The following is a 20773-nucleotide window of genomic DNA, read 5'->3' as shown; positions in this document are numbered from 1 at the left end:
CCATATATAATAAAATGTTATTCTTATTCACACGAAATTTAACTTTAAGAGACTCCTCAGAATGTAATGTTAATAAAAAAAATCAACTTTTGCATTTTCTATTAATAAAATTCCATGCATTTTAAGACAAACATTATACATTCAAAAACGTTCTACTGCAGTAATAGGAAAACTTTTATTTTAGCAACCCTTCAGTTAATTGAAAAATGTGGAATGAAAATGTAATAAGGAATGAAGTTGCATATTTTTTTATTTAAATTTTCATATTTTCAATGTTTTTGACATATGAAAATGAAATGGATGATTTTCGCATTTACGTAGTAAACCACCTTTCATTCTTAACGGAATTTCACCAAAAAAAAATTTAAAGTCGAAATACCAGTACTTCTATATAGTAGCGCATATATTCCAATACAGTGAAATAAAAACATATTGTATTTCATTAATAAGAATGACGCCATATTTGACGAAAAAAAATTGCCTATACATTACATCTAATCAGGAGTCCGGTCTCAACCGGCACAGAATTATTGAACATTAGAAAAACTGCAAAAAATGTATGATTTGTAGCATACAGCAGAAATGATTTTTAAAAATAGGGGGTTTTACGGACAAAATATCCCAAAACTCTAACTTCCGCATTCTTCAAGAAACAGATGTATTATCATTTAAAAACTAAGATTGCTCTCTTTAAAAATGAATGAATTGTAATTTTCTAAATGCTGGTTCGAAAGTTCTAGCATTTAATATATTTTCCTCTAATATTTTGCCAAAGAGCCAATGGCAAAAACTTCAATTGAAGTGAACGGGAGTCAAACTATGTGGTATTTGGCAACAAAAGCTTTAAAAAAGCTATAAAATAGTCGACTGAAAAATATTAGGACCTAATTTGGTAGAAAATTATAGTAAATTTGAATGGAAGTACGCGAAAAAAAGTTATGTAGCATTATGCTATATTTCACCCTAAGGAGGAAAATTTGGTAAACACCAAAATTTCTCACTAGGGTGAAAATTTGTTGGTAAAACCAATCTTTGCACTTGAGGGCACAAATCCTTATTTCTTACACTCGTTTTGGCTTCGCCTCATCAGAAACCGACACTAACTTTTTGTCGGAATAGATTAGCGCCGGCTTGATGCAAATCCATTAAAACTAAAGCACACTTTGTGTTTCAATCGAACGACTGATCAAACGTAATGTCCCGTCCGAGCAGAAGTTCTATTTATGCCGATGAGACACAGTGAAGCCGAGACTTGTCTTGGCTTAGCAGGCCTATGCGAAAGCACTATGCTATATTTCACCCTAAGGAGGAAAATTTGGTAAACACCAACATTTCTCACTAGGGTGATCACGTTTGATCACGTGTTTACCAAATTGATATCGAAAACGATTCATAATTCCACGATTTCCAACAGAAATCGAGAGAAGTGATTCACTTTTAAATTGGATTTAAGAGTAAACATGTATTGTTTTTAAATGATCTAATAATTTTGTCTCTATTTGGATCTTTCATTTTATGTATTTGAAATGGTTAGTTTGTGAAGTTTTACTTAGAAGTATAAAATAACTAGTCCAAAATATGTCGTAAAAATAATAGCGTCAAAATATTTCGGACACAGCTAGATTTTTTTTCATTATCAATTAGAATAATCAAAATTATCACTTTATCATTTTTTTTGCGGTGCGGTTGCAGTAAAACCGCGCGGTAAAAGCTCTTTCCCGCACCGCATCTGCGGGAAAAAGTGTCTCACCGCAAAGACAAAAATATGCTAAAGATTTTGCGGTACGGGTGCGATAAATACCGCGCGGTTGCGGTAATTACCGCAACCGCGACGAACCCTATTAATAATGAGTGAAAAGTCATTAAGAATTATTTCAAGCGAGTTAACCTGCAAACTAAGGTTCGCAGCGGAATCTGCAAATTACCGGACTGCATCTGAGTACGTGGAGGAAACGGAACATTTCGGCAATGCTCATAAAAACGGCTGTTTAAACTACTGAGGATGTTGCAAATATGCGTTTGGCATTTTTAGAGCAGCCAAAAGATCCAGCCAATAAAAATATATCCAGCTGGCGGTTTTATTTTGTTAAGTAGTTAAGGAGACAATAATGTGAAATGAATGTTATTTTATGTTTTTTTTAATTCAGAAATCATTCTATTGACAGTATTTTTCATTCTGGCGCGATTTACATGAATGGATATTTTTCACGCGTTTTGTTGTAACAGTTCTGCGAAAAATAAAGGGTAAAACATACCCAGGTTGACGTACAAGAGCTGTATTCATTTATGAATACGAACTCTTTACCCACTTAATGGGTTATTCCACTTTTATTGAAAATGCGTAGTTTTCTACGCATTAATTGGTATTTTATTTTATTAGTGTAGTTGGACAGTGCTTGTCTTTCCTACCTGTTAAACTGGCTTATTTATTGCCATCTTTATTTCGAGCAAAGAGAGCCATATTTATTCATAAGAAAACCGAACAGAAGATTGAAAATAACGAAATGTATGCAAGAGAAGCACGACAAATTTTAGCATATTTTTGTCTTCTTCCAGTAACATGATGCTGCCATTTGCATTGCTGCGTTCTGATCAGCAATACACGGCTATGTTAAAAAACTGTACAGTAAAGTTAATTTAAAATTCACTGTTTATACCGTTTAATATTCTGATTATTTCGAGAATTTTTTTATTGCTCAATAAAATGGTGAATCGACATCTTCTTGAATGGGATTTATAACATAAGTATTGTATCAAATAAAATAATTTTTTGAGCAATTTCATCACAAGATGGCGGCTCTGCAGCATTTTCACCTCATGCGCGTTTTTTTTTGGAAGGGGTCCACGGTCGGAAATCTATCTCCCGTGATTTTTGACCTAGCGCCAAAAACTAAAATTTTTCTGATTCCTTATGTCAATAGCGATGTACATAGGATTTTTTCGATATTTTGATTTTAAGCGAAATGGCGCAGTTTTGAGTGAAAAAAACGTAGAGAATGTCATAAAAATCTACACAAAATCGGTAATCAATAAAAAGGTAAGCAATAAAAAAATTAATCCTGCGTACGTGACTAGAAAAATCAATTTTGAATATACTGTGAAAATTTCAAAGCGACCAAAAATCATTTGCTCGAGTTACATTTCCGGCCAGTGGTTTCGAGAAAAACGCGGTTAAAGTTTGCAGTACACATGGGTTATACATAAGAAACGTTGCGGCAAAATTGAAAATTATATTTTTGAATTGTTTTCGTTCTCCATGTTTTGGGATATGAAATTTTAGCCTGGTGGGGCTTATTATACCATCCTACCCAACTAGTCTACTAACCATGCATATAGAATTTGGCAGACCTACTTTGCTGAAAATGAAGTAATTCAAATTATCAGCACGAATATCCAATCATGCCTGAAATACCAAAAGTCCAATAATTTTAATTAATAAAAATTATAATTAGTTACTTCTTATCGTCTGCCATCTGTATGATAATGAATTGACAATTATAAATTTACAAATTGAACCTGATACTGGATGCAGACAAAATTTCTTGGACCAACCGTTCTGAATTTTGCACAATTCTTCTTCTTCACATCATTGCCCAGGCAACTACAAGAGCTTTTTGCAAACTGATAAATATTATTATTTTACAATAACATGTTAATTGTTGTTTTAGCAATAATCGGACTTTGGTTTCAAAGTGCTACGAAAAAATCGAAAATTGACCAAAAAATAAAAGCTCCCTTAATCACTTGTGAAATGCTGTGAAAAACAACTGTGCAAATGTCTCAACGTTTGTCCAGTAGATTTTGAGTTATGGTGTATACTGCAAAACAAGATTTCGATGTGGCGCCTGACTGAAAAGACAAAGAATCTTTGCATCGAAAAAAATTAAAGTATCCAATTTTTTGCCGATAATACCTTACACAACCCCCCTTAAGTTCCGACACGATTTAAGCGATTTTTCCGTACTCAACTTTTTGCGTCATTTTGCCAAGTCATCTGTTTAGTCTCAGTTGTCACAGCTCTTTCATACCCTGTGCATATCTGTTCTATCATAAAAAATTAAACGACAATTTGTACTACAGCGGAAATGCAAATCGTTCAAGATATGCTAGAAAATTATAAATTACGAAACAATACAAGCAAGCTCCGATAACATTTAAATAACGATCAAAATGAGAATATTTGTAACAGTTTGTTTGCCGTCCTATTTAAAAGTGTTACTTAGGCTATATGGCATGGCTTCATTTACAATTTTTTATTCAATCTTAGTTTTGAACTCTTTCAAAAGCAGTAAAAATATAAATAAACTTCCACTTGCTTATGGTGTTCTTTGTGAGAAGATACAACTAGAAAAGGGAACAAATTGTGATTATATATTCTTTTCCTCATGTAAAAATAACTAAAAATTGTGAGCAAATTCAACTTCACTCATTTTGATAGCCATGGGTAAACTAACGAACGAAAACAATTTTCATCTCTGAATCCAATTATAAAATTTCGTTCGACAGTTTGTTTCAATATGATTCGACTTCTGCTAACCTGCAATATAACTCTTCGATGTGGCGTTTTGAAATGAGCGTGTAGCACCTTCTAGATATAGGACAATAAAGAATATTTAAAAAAATGCATTTAAAATTCGATTACACCTGATTTTCGTACGGGATAATACTTGCTTACTTGCCCTCATATGGTTTGTGTGCAACATGGGCCATAATATTGCACATAAAGTTCGAAAAGTTGATTCAAATTATTGAGATGTGTGCAAGAGGAACATGGCGGCCTTTTATACTGTTTTCATTTGGCTTCAGGATGCAGCCATTTCTGCAATGACAGGTACTAACGTCTTAGGCCGGACTAAACTCAGGCTTAAAATCAAAGATAGTACCGTGTGGCGGTACCAACTAGATTCAAGCTTACCGCTATTATAGCCGTAAGCTCAAACGCGTACTAACTATTTTTAAACCGGACTAACTTTTAAACCGGCCTAAACTATTTGGTAAGCTTTAACCCAACGATGCTGTCATTTATATGGCTGCATTCTGATCTGCGGTACACGACAATGTTAAAAAACAACAAATTCATGTTAAAGAAAATGAGTAAATTAGACAACATGGAGAATTGTTTTTCATTCCGATATTTTCTTGCAGTAAAATAGCTTTTCTTCGTCATATGACTCGTTCCTTAGCGTGTGAGAACAATTTTGTCAACATGTAACTGATATGTTTTTGAACTTAGAACTTTAACTTTGTGGATAGATTTGGCCGATGATGTACAGCATTTTGTAGTGACATAATATTTAATGCACAAAAGAAAATAAGTTTGAAGTGGTTGAACCACCGTTTATAACTGGTGCCATGATAGTTATTTCAAACTTTGATTAAAAAATTGGTTGAAATATTTCAATTTGAATTCAAAATGAACTGTGAATATCATTCTAATTGAACACGATACCTGTCGACACGGGGGAGAATATTTATATTCGTTTCAAGCTAATTTTCACAAGTTTGGGATAAATATCAATTATAAATAAAGGTGAGATCACACTCTGCGAATTAAAATTGCGCACATTTTTTTCAGCGAAGCTTAAATTAAAAGTAAACAAAGGTGAAACAAAAAATTAAACTTTGACAGAATGATCACAAGTGTTATGTTTCATATTGTTGATTGCATATTTCTGTAATGCATCAATGCAGATTGGAACGATTTTATTTGCTAACAAAATTTCTACGATTTTATAAATAAACAGAAATGAAAGTTTTGAGCATCCTAGTAATATATTTTTACGAACAAATATGTTGATCTCTGTTGCGTTCGCAATCAATTATAAAATATTTTTATTTGGATGTTTTATGTGAGTTTATTCATATAGGAAAAATGCGTATATTTGAAATCTTTTATTTAGTCTTTGCTTAGTGTATTTATGGAGTTACTTTGTAAGCAGTTAACATTCTGATTCTATTTGTGAACTGGTAGTGAAAATAAGAAAATTTATAAAATAGTGCATTTTACGATCTACATCCGATAGTCGTTTATTTGGATCTATCCAATGAAAAAAAAACTTTTTTTTCGTTATTCACTTTCTTTGATGTGAGATACGACAGATATATGGGCAATAATTCGTGATAACATGTTATTGATTTATATTAAGGAATAAAATGACCCCACTTATTCTCACAGCGATGTGTAAAAGAAAATAATCAAAACAATTCTTATTGCAGTTTTGATTCTAATTCGTAAAAACAACTTTGATCTGAATATCGATTCGATTTATCCAAATGCTCTCCTGTAACTCTTCGATGAGCAATTGGAATCAAGCGTGTAAAGAGAAGGAAAGAACAGAGAAATCAAAAATACAGGTAAATATAGTTCGACGGTGCTTGTCTTTTCTACCTGTTAAAACTGCCATTGCCATTTATTGCGAGCAAAGAGAGCCATATTGACCCAGAAGAAAGACGAAGAGAGGATTGAAAATAACAAAGTATGCGCAAGAGGAACATGCCATATCTTTGTCTTTTTCCGGTAACATTTGCATTACTGAGTTCTGATCGGCAATACACGGCAATGTTAAAAACCGTACAATAAGGATAATAGAAAATTCACTGTTTCAAAATAATTTTGGAATCCTCGATTTAGCTTAAACATTAGAATTATTTAAGATTCAAGTGGCTAATACTACGTTCACACAACAAGTAAAACGTGTTTCAACGCTATCTCGATGACATTTTTCTTGTTGCTAATTATTATAACATGTTTTAACTCTGTAGTGTGAACATGGTATACAACGTTATTTCGCTATTTTGCTAATAATGGTGCATACTATCGTGAACGTTATAGAGTTGTATTGTTAGTCTCTAGCCACTCCAAGGATTGAAAAAGATTCTCTAACATTATATTTAGTAGTCAGACAATTCAGCCAAATCTGACTATTTTAAATTAAATGTTTACACAACAATAATAAAAGCTTACCTTTTTTGGAAACGTTTGTATTAGTTGCTGTTCTGCGGCACATGAAAAAGCCAAAAACAATTATTTATTTGCTTCAGATAATTATGTGGTCATTGGAAAAGAAATATGACATTTTAGCCTGGTGGGGCTTATTATACCATCCTACCCAAGTACTCCACTAACCATGCATATGTAATTTGGCAGAGATACTTTGCTGAAAATGAAGTAATTTAAATTATCAGCCCGATTACCTAATCAAGCCTGAAATACCAAAAGTTCAGTAATTGAGCTGAGAATTTGACAACTTCAAAAGCTGATTTTCAACGAAGTAAATCTGTCAAATGGGTTAAATCCAAATTGCTGAGCTTTCAACATCTTGGATTGCTAAAACGTTTAGTTGAACGAAATTTTGCGACGTCGTGCGAAAATTGAGAAAGCTTCAAATCCCGGTTACAAAATAATAAATTACAATTAATTACTTCCTATAGTCTGCAATCTGTCTGGTAATTAATTGACAGATATAACTTAACAAATTGAACCTGACACTTGATGCAGACAGTGAATCTTCAGGAGGCACATCGACAAAATGCGGTGTAAACCGTAACTCAAAATTTCCTGACCAATCGTACTGAATTTTGCAGTTTTTCTTCTTCACATCATTGCCCAGGTAACTACAAAAGCTTTTTGCAAAATGCTTGATATTTTTTTTTCAATAGCATTTTCATCGTTTTTAGCAATAATCGAACTTTGGCTTCAAAGTGCTACGAAAAGTTCAAAAACCGACCAACAAATAAAAGCTCCATTAGTTACTTGTGGAATGATGTTTAAAACATCTATGCAAATGTATCAACGATTGGTCCAGCAGATTTTGAGTTATGGTGTACACCGCAAAACCAGTTTTCGACGTGCAACCTGACTGAATAGACAATCTTTGCATCGAAAAAAAAAATTAAGGAATCCAATTTTTTGCCGATAATACTTTACACAACCCCCTTAAGTTCCGACACGATTTAGGCGATTCTTCCGCATTCAACTTTTTGTGTCATTTTTCCAAGTCATTTGTCCAGTCTCAACATTCACAACTTCTTTCAAACCCTGTGCATTTCTGTTCTATCACCAAGAATTAAACGACAATTTGTTCTACAGTGGAAATGCTAATCGTCCAAGATCTGATGGAAAATTATAAATAGTGAAACAATATAAGCAAGTTTCGATATTATTTAAATAACGATCAAAATAAGAATATTTGTAGCAGATTGTTTGCCTTCATAGTGTTCCTTAGGTTGTAAGGCATGGCTTTATTTACAATCTTTTATTTATTCTTAGTTTGGATTCTTTCGAAAGCAGTAAAAATATAAGAAAACTTCCACTTGCTTATTGTGTTCTTTGCGGGAAGATATAAGTGGAAAAGGATACACATTGTGATTATATATTCATTTCTTTTCCTCTAGTTAAACTAACTAAAAACTTGTGGTTAAATTAAACAGCTTCACTCATTTTGATAGCCATAAGTAAACTAACGAACGAAAACAATTTTTATTTAATTCAGCTCTGCATCCAATTATAAAATTTCGTTCTACGGTTAGATTCAAAATGATTCGACTTCTGCTAACCTGCAATATAACTCTTCGACATGGTATTTTCAAATGAGCGTGCAGCACCTTATGGATTGGACGATAAAGAATATAAAAAAATGACATTTAAAACTCGATTATACCAGTTATTCGTACGGGATAAAACTTGCTTACTTGCCCTCATATGGTTTGTGTGCAAAATGGGCCATGGCACATAAAGGTCAAAAAGTTGATTCAAATTATTGAGATGTATGCAAGAGGAATTGGCGCCCCTTTACACTGTTTTCATTTGGCTTCAGGATGCAGCCATTTCTGCGATGACAGGCACTAACGTCTTAGACCGGACTAAACTCAGGCCTAAAATCAAAGATAGTGCCGTGCGGCGGTACCAACTAGCTTCAAGCTTACCGCTATTAAGTCTCACAGACTTCTGCATTATTGTTGGTTTTTTTACCATCGATAATTAAATTTATCTGGTCGCTTTTCTTTGCTAAACCAAAAGTGCTTTTTAGGTTTTTCCATAGTTTTGAATGTGGTGTGTTAGTAAGAAGGCTCCCATAGAAAGATTTTTTTACCCGTCGTTTTGTGGCATCTACCTTTTTGGATACATGCAATAGCATTTGCTTTAGATGTTGATCCGCGGGATTACTTTTGAGACGTTGAAGGTAATTGCTCTTTATTTTTACTAGAGTCCATAAATCCAAAGTCATCCAGGGACAGTGAGTGCCCTTCACTTTAACTGTTTTAATTATTGTTTTCGTATGACGTTGAAGTAATGAGTTGCATGTGGATGCGATAGATTGAATAGTAGATTCCGCGTCGACAATGACATCAATACCTTTAACGAAGCTGGAAAACTCGTGGTTAAGTTGGCGATGGTTAACAATTTTTTTGGTAAGCAACATTGGTTCCCTTTCAGCTGTAATTTTAAAAGCTGTTAAGATCTGAGAGTGGTCACTCAGATTGTTAAATATTGTGTCATTGCGCACTCGATTTACATCGTCCAGTTTGCATAGCACATGATCAAGTATGTTATCGCTAATTGGTCTGGTAGGAAAAACATTTGTACAAATAAAGTCATAAGATTCCAAGAGTATTTTATATCTTCTAACAATATTGTTATTAGCAAGATTAATTGGGACATTTACATCACCTACAATAGCACACGAGTGCTTCGATTGGACTGAACACATCAAATTTTCTAAATAGGCTGAGAAATCATTGAAATCAAAGCTGGGAGGACGGTAAATTCCATGAACATCATAAAACTGTCCTTTGATAAACAGTTCGATGTGAATGTGATGAAATCTTTCTGCGGTATAGTTTTTTACAATTCTATGTTTGATAGTCTGATTGACATACACAGCTAAACCTCCGCTAGAGTGTTTTTTGTAAACGGCCAATAAGCATGCTGTCAAAATTCACTTTGAGAGAAAATTCCGGACAAACCGTAACTCGCCGAGAATGGATGTTAACATTTTATGAAAGAGAAAAGTTTTCTCTGTCGTCTACTGCTATGACTTATAATCTGCGATTAATGGTTTGTCCGGAATTTCCCTTCAAAGTGAATTTTGACAGCATGCTTATTGGCCCTTTTCAAAAAACACGCGTGAAATGCTTTGAAATGTGGTATTTCATAGAGAGCACAATTGTCGTCTTTTAAGGTTGCACAGAGAAAGCGCAAAATTCGCAAACGAAAAAAGCAGTTTTTTTCCACACCGTATGTCAGATCTTCATAAAAATCAATCAGCGTATGTAGAATGTTGTTACAGTACTGCTGATTGATTTTTATGAAGATCTGACATACGGTGTGGAAAAAAACTGCTTTTTTCGTTTGAGAATTTTGCGCTTTCTCTGTGCAACCTTAACCATGTCTCACCAATCACTATAACATCTATGGAAGTTTTACAACTGTCAAGGGTTTGCAAAATTTCATCAAATTTAGAGAGATTGTTTATACCTCTTACGTTCCACTGCAAAATTTTTAGTGTCTGGTTATCTTTATTTTTATAATTGTCATTAAAATCGAAAATATGGCCGAAAGAAATTTTTTTTGATTGTATTAGCCATTGGATATGCATGAATTCAAGTTTTATGCTGGATTGTTAATTTCGTTTTCGCTTAGGGGCAGATTGTTGTGGTGAAGAAGAGGCAGATTTTACACTTTTGTAATTATTTATGATTCGATCAAGATCATGTTTGCTACCAATTCTTTCAAATTTAGAATGTTCATCCTTTTTTATTAAAATCATTCCTCCACGACCAGGCCTTACAAATTTTATATTAAGAAGGTTTTGGGATTCACGCATTTCTTTTAACAATTCTAATGACAAGGCTGACAGTTCTTCGCGGATCGCGACTTTCATTGCATTTCCGTTTACATTTAGTGCTTCATCAATCGTCGTAGTTAACAATGGGCCAAATTGTTTCTTTTTGTCAAGCAAAAATTCTTTCAAATCTGTGTTTTTGAAAACAACTCTAATCGGAATTGTAGCATTATTATTTTTATTGTTAGAGTACAATCTGGTCGACGAAACAAGGGAATCAGAGGACAAATTAACACCGGTACATTTAAACGTTTTCAGCACGAGATCAGTTACATTTTCGTTAGGCAGTGAGGGTAAACCAAGTATCATTACATTATTTTCTATTGTTTTCTTATTTTCTTTATCAAAATTCATTTCAAGTTTATTGACAGTGGTAGAAAGCGACAATTGAGAAGATTTTAAAGCGTTAAGTTCATATGTTAAACGTTCATTCTCAGATTTTAAATCTTTGAACTCCGACACGATAGTATCGAACTTCTCAGACAGAAAATTCTGAGACGACTCTATAGCATTAGTTAGCATTTTGACCTCCTCCGTCACTTGCTGCATTTGAGCAGACACAACACTGGCCACAGTCGCATTTAGTTTGCTGCTAATTGAAGATTTAAAAGATTTTTCATTATTTTGCATGTCAATGATGCGTTTATAGATATCTGTACATTTTACCGAGCAAAAGTAAGCTTTTTGTTTAATTCGTTTTGCTGCCACACCCGTCATGCCTCGGCATTTCAAGTGAACAGCAGCAAAACAATACAAACATATCAAAAGCTCATTTTGGTCGGATTCTAGTTGCTGACAAACTCCACAAGACATTTTACTTTCCCAATCCATACCGACCGTGAACGCTAGACACAGGCACTGTAAAAAACAGATCAACAATTTACGAAATAAAACAAAGCAAAAATAAATACATAAATAAATAGAGAGCACATCAGTGAGGTTAAAAAAACCCAAATGGGAAAAAACCTTGAATGAAACCAATAACCATAGTATGCAGTAGGAACGCAAACAATTCACCAGAGCTCGGTATTCAGCACAGTCCACTGATGATATAGAATATATGGAGCACAACACTTACCCTTAAACAGTCCTGTAGGGTGCCGGGTGTCCGACTGTAAACCAAACAACTAAAGTGCCCCCCAGAATCTACTGATCAAAAGGCTAAATGGCAAACGGCACACAACATTCGGTCTATCAATCAATTAAATCTGCCTCTGCACAGCCACAACACTTATAAAGAAGTTCACACCATGCCACACTTACTGTTTGTGAACAGCTTGCGCCCAGCGAGAATCCCCTTTACACAGATACAAGTGCCGCTGCCGAAAAGAGACAGAAGCACTATGCACCGGCGATGCATCGTTCTGAGATTCAACCACAGCCACTCTAAAGAGCTCAAACGATCACTCTTACTGTATGTAGACAGCTTGCGCGTAGCGAGCACCTCCTGCACACGTAGTGTACTATGAGCGCCGTTGCCGAAAAACGATACACAACGCCTGGCAGTGTATTGAAAGATGTACTAGATCACTTTTCCCGATATTGCGCACACCAATAGACGCTCGACCCAAGGGGAAACGATTGCAGTGTCGCATACAGGGGAACGAGCAACACCACAGCTGACCGATATACAGACAAGCGGATACTACCACAACAACTATAGCACAAGATGGACTAACGAATAATAATTTGGGCAGAGAAACCCAAAATTATTTTCGGTCAAAACTATCGATCCTCCGGTACTTATTCACGAACCTCCAATCTACACTGGTTACAGGTACACTAAATCACAAATTAGAATAAAAATATCTTTAAGGAAGTAAAAATACAACACTTTAATTGGCAAAGAAACGCAGCTCTTCGAAAAGAGCAACGATCGCCGTCAACAGAGTTGCCAGAGTCTTCTCAAAATACAAATATGTTTCTTTGCCAAGTAGGATGTAATATTGAATTTGTTTCCGTGAGTTTCTACTAAAAGAAAATACCAATTTACAACGAAATAGCCAACAAAAATAGTTTTGTCTTCTGAAACATACACAATTGCATCTCACACATCAAATTAGGTTGGACATTAACAAATATTTCAGATTAATAGAAGATCTTATGACACAACTTAAAAATGGATAAAGAAATAGCAAAATAGATACTGATCGTGACAGTTTCCACAAACACGAATTGAAAGCGACTATTTTTATGTAATATGCGATATTTTAATTCCTTACTAATCTTATATTATAATATTTTAATTCCTTACTAACCTTCCTAATCTTACTACTAGTTGGATTATTTGATGATCTGTGTGTTCATATACCATCCAACATATACCTCACAGCGGGACGCAATACTTAATTCCAGAGGTAAATGCAGAAACTGTGAAAATCACTTTGAAATGAACTTACATTGCTTGTTTTCGGATTAAAATTCTTTGAATTGCATAGATGTGTTTTCATCCCTTATACTCAATATCGGTTTAGTTTTGTCCCTAAAATACCAGCAAAGCAATATTATTTTTTTATTCTCTAATGGTTTATTTGACACGGCTCAATGCGTTAGCACAACTGAGCCGTGGCTATTTTAAGTTTTTACAATAAGTAAAAATAAAAATGTTTTAAGATTGTCTGTTTGTCAGATCTTGATTACGCTGCGTGTTGAGATCCTTTTTCTTGGCGGTCAAGCCGCTTGGGGGTCATTCAGTCTGACTTCTCTCTCGTTAACGTTCAAGTCTATGTCATCATCGGTACTGCTTTCTTGCTGTTCATGATCAGAGGTTCTTATTTGTTTCTTGTTCTTACGGGTCGCTGCTGTAAATTCGTCTTCATCGGTATTTGCTTTTATTTTGACGATGCTAGTTGTTAGTTTGGGAGCGGTTGTCGCGATCGTTGTACCTGCATTATTGATTAATTGGATCATTGTTTTTGGTTTATCAGTAAGTGTTGGTGACTGCTTGTTAGAGTTGGCTGTAGTAGATAAGTTTTGACTAGTTGCTTCGGCGCATGTTTTTCCGTAGTGGGCTGTATGGTTACAGAATTGGCATGTTGGGGTCTGCCCGGGATATGTGATTAGTGTTTGTTTATAGGTTACGCCTTTCCTCGGTGATTTGCATTCGAGAGTCAGGTAAGAAAGTATTGGTTTAGTGTATCGCATCCTCACAATACGAACGCCGTTGGAAATGCCTGTGAAAAAAATTTCTCCGGGGTCATTCGTAATAGATTCTACTTCTCCATATTGCGACATTATTCGTTTGATTTACTCTTCCTTAGTGCGCAAGGCCAAATCATGGACACGCACCACGTGTTATTAAATTCGACCTCGTGTTGCATGTTGTTCTTTGCAATGAAATTTTCTGCCTGTGCTAAACTTCTAAACGTGATCAAAACACAGTGTTGACGTGGTACAGCTGAATGTACGTAACTTCAGCGAGATTAAGCTCCATTTTAACTTTAACTAATTGTTCCACTTCCTGAACTGTGGGTCTAACACGAGTTTTATTAAAGTCGATCGAAATCGTATTATCCCGTAGCACGGGTACTTTTATTTCATTTAGTAGACTCATTTCACTACGCAACCGGGGGCAATGATGCAATATTGTTTGTGCACTGATATAGAGCAAAATGCTGGCTTGCTTCACTGATGCCTATAGCCTGCTATAGCGTAGCAATTTTTTGCTTCTGCTTTGTGCGAGGTCAGAAGATAGACTAAATACTCTTTATGAAACGAAATGATTTTTAGTTACTAAAAATTGGTAAGTGACAACTGAATTACCTTGTTTGAATGTTATATGCTTAAAACAGGTCGTATTTTAACAAATTCACCCATATCTCAGCAAACAATCAACAAAGCCAAAAACAAAAATAATAGCATGTAATAGCTACATTAGGCCTTTCATTTGAAACTTGGTTCGTTAAGATTGGTTCAGCTATTGCTGAGATTAGTTATCTCAGCAATAGCTGAACCGATCTAATGTCATACACACACAGATTATGGTAATTGAGATAACCCAGATAAATCTGAATTACTGTGACGCCGCACAGCAACTGTTCTGGAAGTCTACGCCAGAAACTATGTGTGATGTCACTTTGATTGCAGACCTGTACCAAGTCCTCCCTGCTAACGGAAGTTGGCTGGCGAATAGATCGGTAACGGCTGTGATAATAGTTTTGGGCAGATTCCCCATTCAAGAAGTGGTATAACGCTCATATGAGGGCTTTGTGATCGCTAAAATCAACGGCGTCTTCGTGTGTAGCTATTAGGCTCCTCCAAGATGGACAGTAAATCAGTTCAGCCTAATGCTGGAGTAGTTAACCGACTAATTGATTGGTCGGAAGCCGGTAGTCATTGGTGGTGACTTCAACGTCTGGGGCGTGGAGTGGGGCAGTAGGGTGTATCTGTAGTCCTCCATTGACGGCGAACATGTACTTGAGAGTATGCGAAACATATACGCAAAGCGACAACCAGGCGATTCGCTACCGTATTGATCAACGGAAGTCTGCTGTATCACGGTGAGCGAAAGCGTATACGGCTGATCTTACAAGAAGGATTGTGGCGGCTTGTAACGCCACAATGCCGCGAAAACTGGAACCATGGAATAGACGGTGTCCAGCTTATTGGTGGAACGAGACGTTTAGTATGCTACGCGCTGCTTGTATCAGAGCCAGAAGGCGAGCTCAGAGAGCATTATCGGAGTCAGATAGAGCAGAGCGCAAGGCAGCGTTTCGGAACAAAATAGCGCCATTGGGTAGCAAGTCGACGTGACAACAAATCGGGATTCGTGAGAAATTCCGCCACCAGGGAACTCTCCGTCGGTGGAGACTAGGTCCAACACTTAGGACCAGTTGAGTAGTATGCGACGTAGCGCCGGGTTCAGATTGTCGGGTCGCCAGTAAACCGGACGTTAGGCCTCATCATAATCGACCTCGACATCCTACCGGGTAGCTCGTGAGAAGACCATCCGGGGATTAGACCGAGTATACCGCGTCAAGTAGCTAGTAGTGGGTCGTAGAGTAGGCTATGTCCACCGCCGGGGGGTAGATTGAGTAAATTGGAACGAAACGGAGAGCTAAATAGCTCACGGAAACGAACATCGGTATCGAGAGAAATCTACCGCTCGGTTTCGGGGAGATTCATCGTTGAGGACTAGACCGAGTAGTTTGCGAATAATAATTTAGTAAAATCGGGAACTGAATGACTTATCGTGGAAGTATGGCGAAATGGAACGAGATGGGAACCAAAGGGCTTAAATGAGTTTCGGTGCTAAATGGCACTGGGCAGAGATCCAAAGGGCTCAAGAAGTTGTGGTGCTAAAACCAAAGAAGAATCGGTATCAGGAGAACTTTCTTCGCCGGGGAACTCTCCATCGGCATTAACTAGATTCACCGTGACGAGACATCACTAGTCGCGGGTCGTCGGGGCACCAGCGAACCGGATGACCTGCTCCACTCGAATCGCTGAACTGACCTCGATACCTGGTTGGTTGGCTCGGCCGGGGAGGACTCAGGTTTTGGATTCTGGGCAAGAGCAATGATTTTTAGCGGGACGGGTGGCAGCCCAAACGTTCCCTGAGAAGTTACGGTTTTGTATATTTTTTCCCTGCAATCTCAGGGCTTTTTTAAAAGTTTTTTTTCTGCCATTTAAAAACACAAATACACACACATTTAGACATTGTCCCAATTTGTTGAGCTGAGTCGATTTGTATATGAGACTCGGCCCTCCGGGCCTCGGAAAATGTTTTCAAAGTTTGAGCGAATCCTAAATATTTCTTTTGATAGAGATATAAAACGTTCCATTATAAGCTTAATTTTGTGAAGACATAGTATGTAGTTCGTTGAATTAAAAACTATCAACAAAGTTCTCCAAACTTGTTTCATAACATGAATTGCGTAAATAACAAATCCGAATTGAAAATAAGAAAATGTTCTGTATTATACACGAACATAAAATAGCTCATTGAGTTAAAACTATCAGCAAAAGTCTAGAAATAATAAATAATAATTTCAGAATAAATCCGAAGAGGGTAAATTTTCTGTATTGTATTATGAAGTGTTAATGTTTTAGTTTCTTCCATGAGAAACTACCTACGGCCTTCTTTTTCCCACTTCGATACAAATAATTCAAGGTTACGAAAGATTAACATTCATCCTTACAATTGCAATTTTCAGCATTTATAGTACTTGTACTGGCTCTTTTGGCCGAATCTAAATACAATAGTAGTAGTACAGTAGTCTAGGAACGGGAAAAATTAGTAGCTTGTAATAGGCAGCCCTAAGTTTGCGCCGCTAAAACAACAAAAATGATCCATAAAAAATTGAAAAACGATCCATAAAAAAGTTGTCCATGTTCCATAAAACAAAACTGAAAATCCATAAAACAGTGTGAATGATCCATAAAAAGGGGTGATTTGATCCATAGATTATGTAAAATTGAACCATAAAATGGTCGCAAAAGAGCACTAAAATAGTAATAAAAGAGCAATTAAAATCAACTAATGCCCCATGAAAATATTGGAAATGTTCCATAAAATGATACATTTTGCGCCATAAATTTACTGACATTGATCCATAGAATATTAACAATGTACATTAAAACACGTCGATATGTTCCATAATATCGACCAAAGTGTTCCACGATATTACAAAATGGAGCAATAAAATGTCAGAAAAAGTTCCATAAATTTGATAAAAATGTTTGCTAAATAATTTTTCTTGCTCCATAGAAGATGTAGAAATGAACATTAGAAATGATTCATATATCGAAAGTTAAATTATGGTTCATGGATATTTACAAAACGATCCATAGGAAAAGAAAATGTAAAACGATCCATTAATATGTGCTTATGCACCAGAAAAATTAAATTTAATGAATTCATGCGAAATTGTTGCTATTCGAACTAATAATAAAGTTTATTACATTTGGTTGTAATGCCAAAGTACAACAAACAATGCATACATTATAGTTAAACTTCAGCTTCCGTATCCCACTAGTCAGCTAACTGACCTTAGCTAACCTGAAATCATTATCGCAACTCTTTAAACGTCAGGGTATTTATGATATTAGAGCGCTGAGAGTTATTAGACCACAGGCTAGCATGAGTCGCAAATACTATCTGAATAACTATCTGAAGCGAAAACGGACACTTTATACACGAACACTGACTAATGTGGCTACACCACATCGCTTTCTAGTGCACTGTCCGACTTCGCTGCCGCTCAGTCGGCTTTTAACTAGCTATAGCCCCTATGTTTAAGTAAACCGGGCAAACGAGAGGACCACAGGTTTGCTTGCAATTCCAGCTACGGGTTAATCAATGCCTCGTCCAACGGATCCTCAGCGGCTTTGCGCCGCTTCGGATCCTTGGCCTCGGATATGCGGCCAAGCCGCATCGCACTAGCTCCCAGTATAAGCTCACTTGTTAAAACACTGTCACTGTTATGAGAATTGTTAAGCACAACTTATTTTTTTCAGTTTACCATAAAATTTCGCATGAATTCATTAAATTTATTTTTTCTAGTTCATAAGCACAAATTAATGGATCGTTTTACATTTTCTTTTCTTATGGATCGTTTTGTAAATATCCATGAACCATAATTTAAAGTTCGATATATGAATCATTTCTATTGTTCATTTGTACATCTTCTATGGACCAAGAAAAATTATTTAGCAAACATTTTCATCAAATTTATGGAACTTTTTCTGACATTTTATTGCTCCATTTTGTAATACCGTGGAACATTTTTGTCGATATTATGGAACATATCGACGTGTTTTAATGTACATTGTTAATATTCTATGGATCAATGTCAGTAAATTTATGGCGCAAAATGTATCATTTTATGGAACATTTCCAACATTTTTATGGTACATTGGTTGATTTTAATTGCTCTTTCATTGCTATTTTAGTGCTCTTTTGCGACCATCTTATGGTTCAATTTTACATAATCTATGGATCAAATCACCCCTTTTTATGGATCATTCACACTGTTTTATGGATTTTCAGTTTTGTTTTATGGAACATAGACAACTTTTTTATGGATCGTTTTACAATTCTTTATGGATTATTTTAAATATTTTATATGCAAAAGTACATTTTCCCTAATAAAATAGTTAACTTCTATTGTCAGAGGTGGACCTTCCAACGAAAACTAGTCTGGCTTGGAATCGAATTGTATGGACCAACCACTGCTTTCACAAAATCCGTTATTTTCAGTAATTGTACATTCTACAGAATTAGTCACAACTATTTCCAATCAGCGCAAAATCGAAGGTTTTCATTCAATACAACAGCAGATTTTCACGTTTGAAAAAACAGGCAGCATTCTGGCCGAAAATTTTGAAACGGAGCCCCTATATCGAAACGTTCGATTTTTGTAAATTGAATCATTACACTAAACTGTCTATAAATCACAAATAACTTCATTTTGTGCCATTCTCGTGAAAGCGACGGTATTGTTCACAAGTGGCTCACTTACCATCCAACGCTCTTGACAAGCTGATGCTTGTAATAACAAAACTTCAATTTCATTCTTTGTCGATAAATTGATGGCCCTGAAAAGGGCCTTTTCATTGGACAGTTTTCGAAATTTACTTGCTGGTGTATATGGTAACAGTTTTGGTGCCATCGAAGACGGCGTGCTTGGCCAACTCTTCTGTGACATCAGCAAACGGACGGCGGTTTGAATTTCGCGGAACATGCTGCAAACGAACTGCTGCATGCTGATGCTGCAAACGAACTGAGCGTAAGCAACAGCATGCTGAGTTTTTATACCTGACTACAGCACAACGTAAGCTCGTCCTTTTTTGTGTTGTCCTCAATATGTGTTCGTCGTAGCTCCACCCCTTGGTTGGTCGACCACATATTTTTGATAAAGAACAAAATTGAAATTATGTTTCCAATACGGAGATTATCGAACACTCAGGGTAAAGAGAGTAATGTAATACGGCACTTTGGTAAAATGTTTGAGAATTGAAACCTTTTTTGAATGCGTAGTAAAAATGTTTTCCACTTCACTCCAGTTTCTTTCTGACCATATTTGCAATTTGCGTACTGAAATAAATCATAATTTGGGGTTTGACCCAAATTGCTCTCCAGGGAGAAACAGTCCATGAAACAGAAAATGCAAACTTATTCTTTGAAATGATGTTGGTGGCCCTGAACAGGACCATTTTTATAATGATACAAGTGAGTTCTACCTTTTCAACTTCCAAATCCATACAAAGTGCGTCCCTGCCGCTTCAGATTATAGACGACATTCATTGCGGTTTTGCGCTTGGCGTGTTCAGTGTAGGTCACGGCATCTCGGGTGACATTTTCCTGCACACCATCAGCATTCATAGATTAAATCGGAGATGCATTTTACATCACCACGACGAGCTAGACGCTGAATGGCAGATTTGGTGATTCCCTGGATTTTATCACGAAGAACCTTGCGATGACGCTTGGTACGGGAACGCAAACATGATACCGCTCATTGTACCGTCCGGACGAGCATGTTGCTCGTGTGGTAAGCGAGCACCCACTGATACAAAACAAGCTCGCGTGACCTGTATATATAACATTCCCGTATGTAATGAAACGCTTACATGCTCCTTTTTGACGACTCTGCGTGGGATATGCTGGCAAATTGCGCATTTTCCTCGCTGTTTTCGAAGGATTTTCTGAAAATCCTTGTTTTGGTTTATTTATAGTAGTCGCAGTAATTCCGAAATTTAATACGAAATACGTGCACAAATTTCCGATCAGATAGTGCAAAAATATTGCGATTTCGTCCAGTAGAACGGAAGATATTCGCATTTCAAACCTGGGAAAATTTCTCAACTGAAATTTTTGAAACGGGACCCCATATTGAAACGTTAGAAGTATTCTACTTCAAAATACCGTGCAAAAAACCGCGTAAAAAACCTGAGTGTACTCTCCTATATAAAATACTACGCTGCTG

General features: G+C 36.1%; 1 protein-coding gene across 3 annotated transcripts in view; it reads left to right on the top strand.

The window, feature by feature from the left end:
• The window catches only part of LOC131678827 (homeobox protein homothorax-like), an 885299-nt gene that overhangs the window by 367863 nt on the left and 496663 nt on the right, over positions 1-20773 (top strand). The window lies entirely within an intron of this gene.

The sequence above is a fragment of the Topomyia yanbarensis genome, chromosome 1, assembly GCF_030247195.1.
Source record: "Topomyia yanbarensis strain Yona2022 chromosome 1, ASM3024719v1, whole genome shotgun sequence".
Taxonomy (NCBI): Eukaryota; Metazoa; Arthropoda; class Insecta; order Diptera; family Culicidae; genus Topomyia; species Topomyia yanbarensis.
The sequence above is the reverse complement of the archived record's forward strand: the minus strand, read 5'-3'. Positions and strand labels throughout refer to the sequence as shown.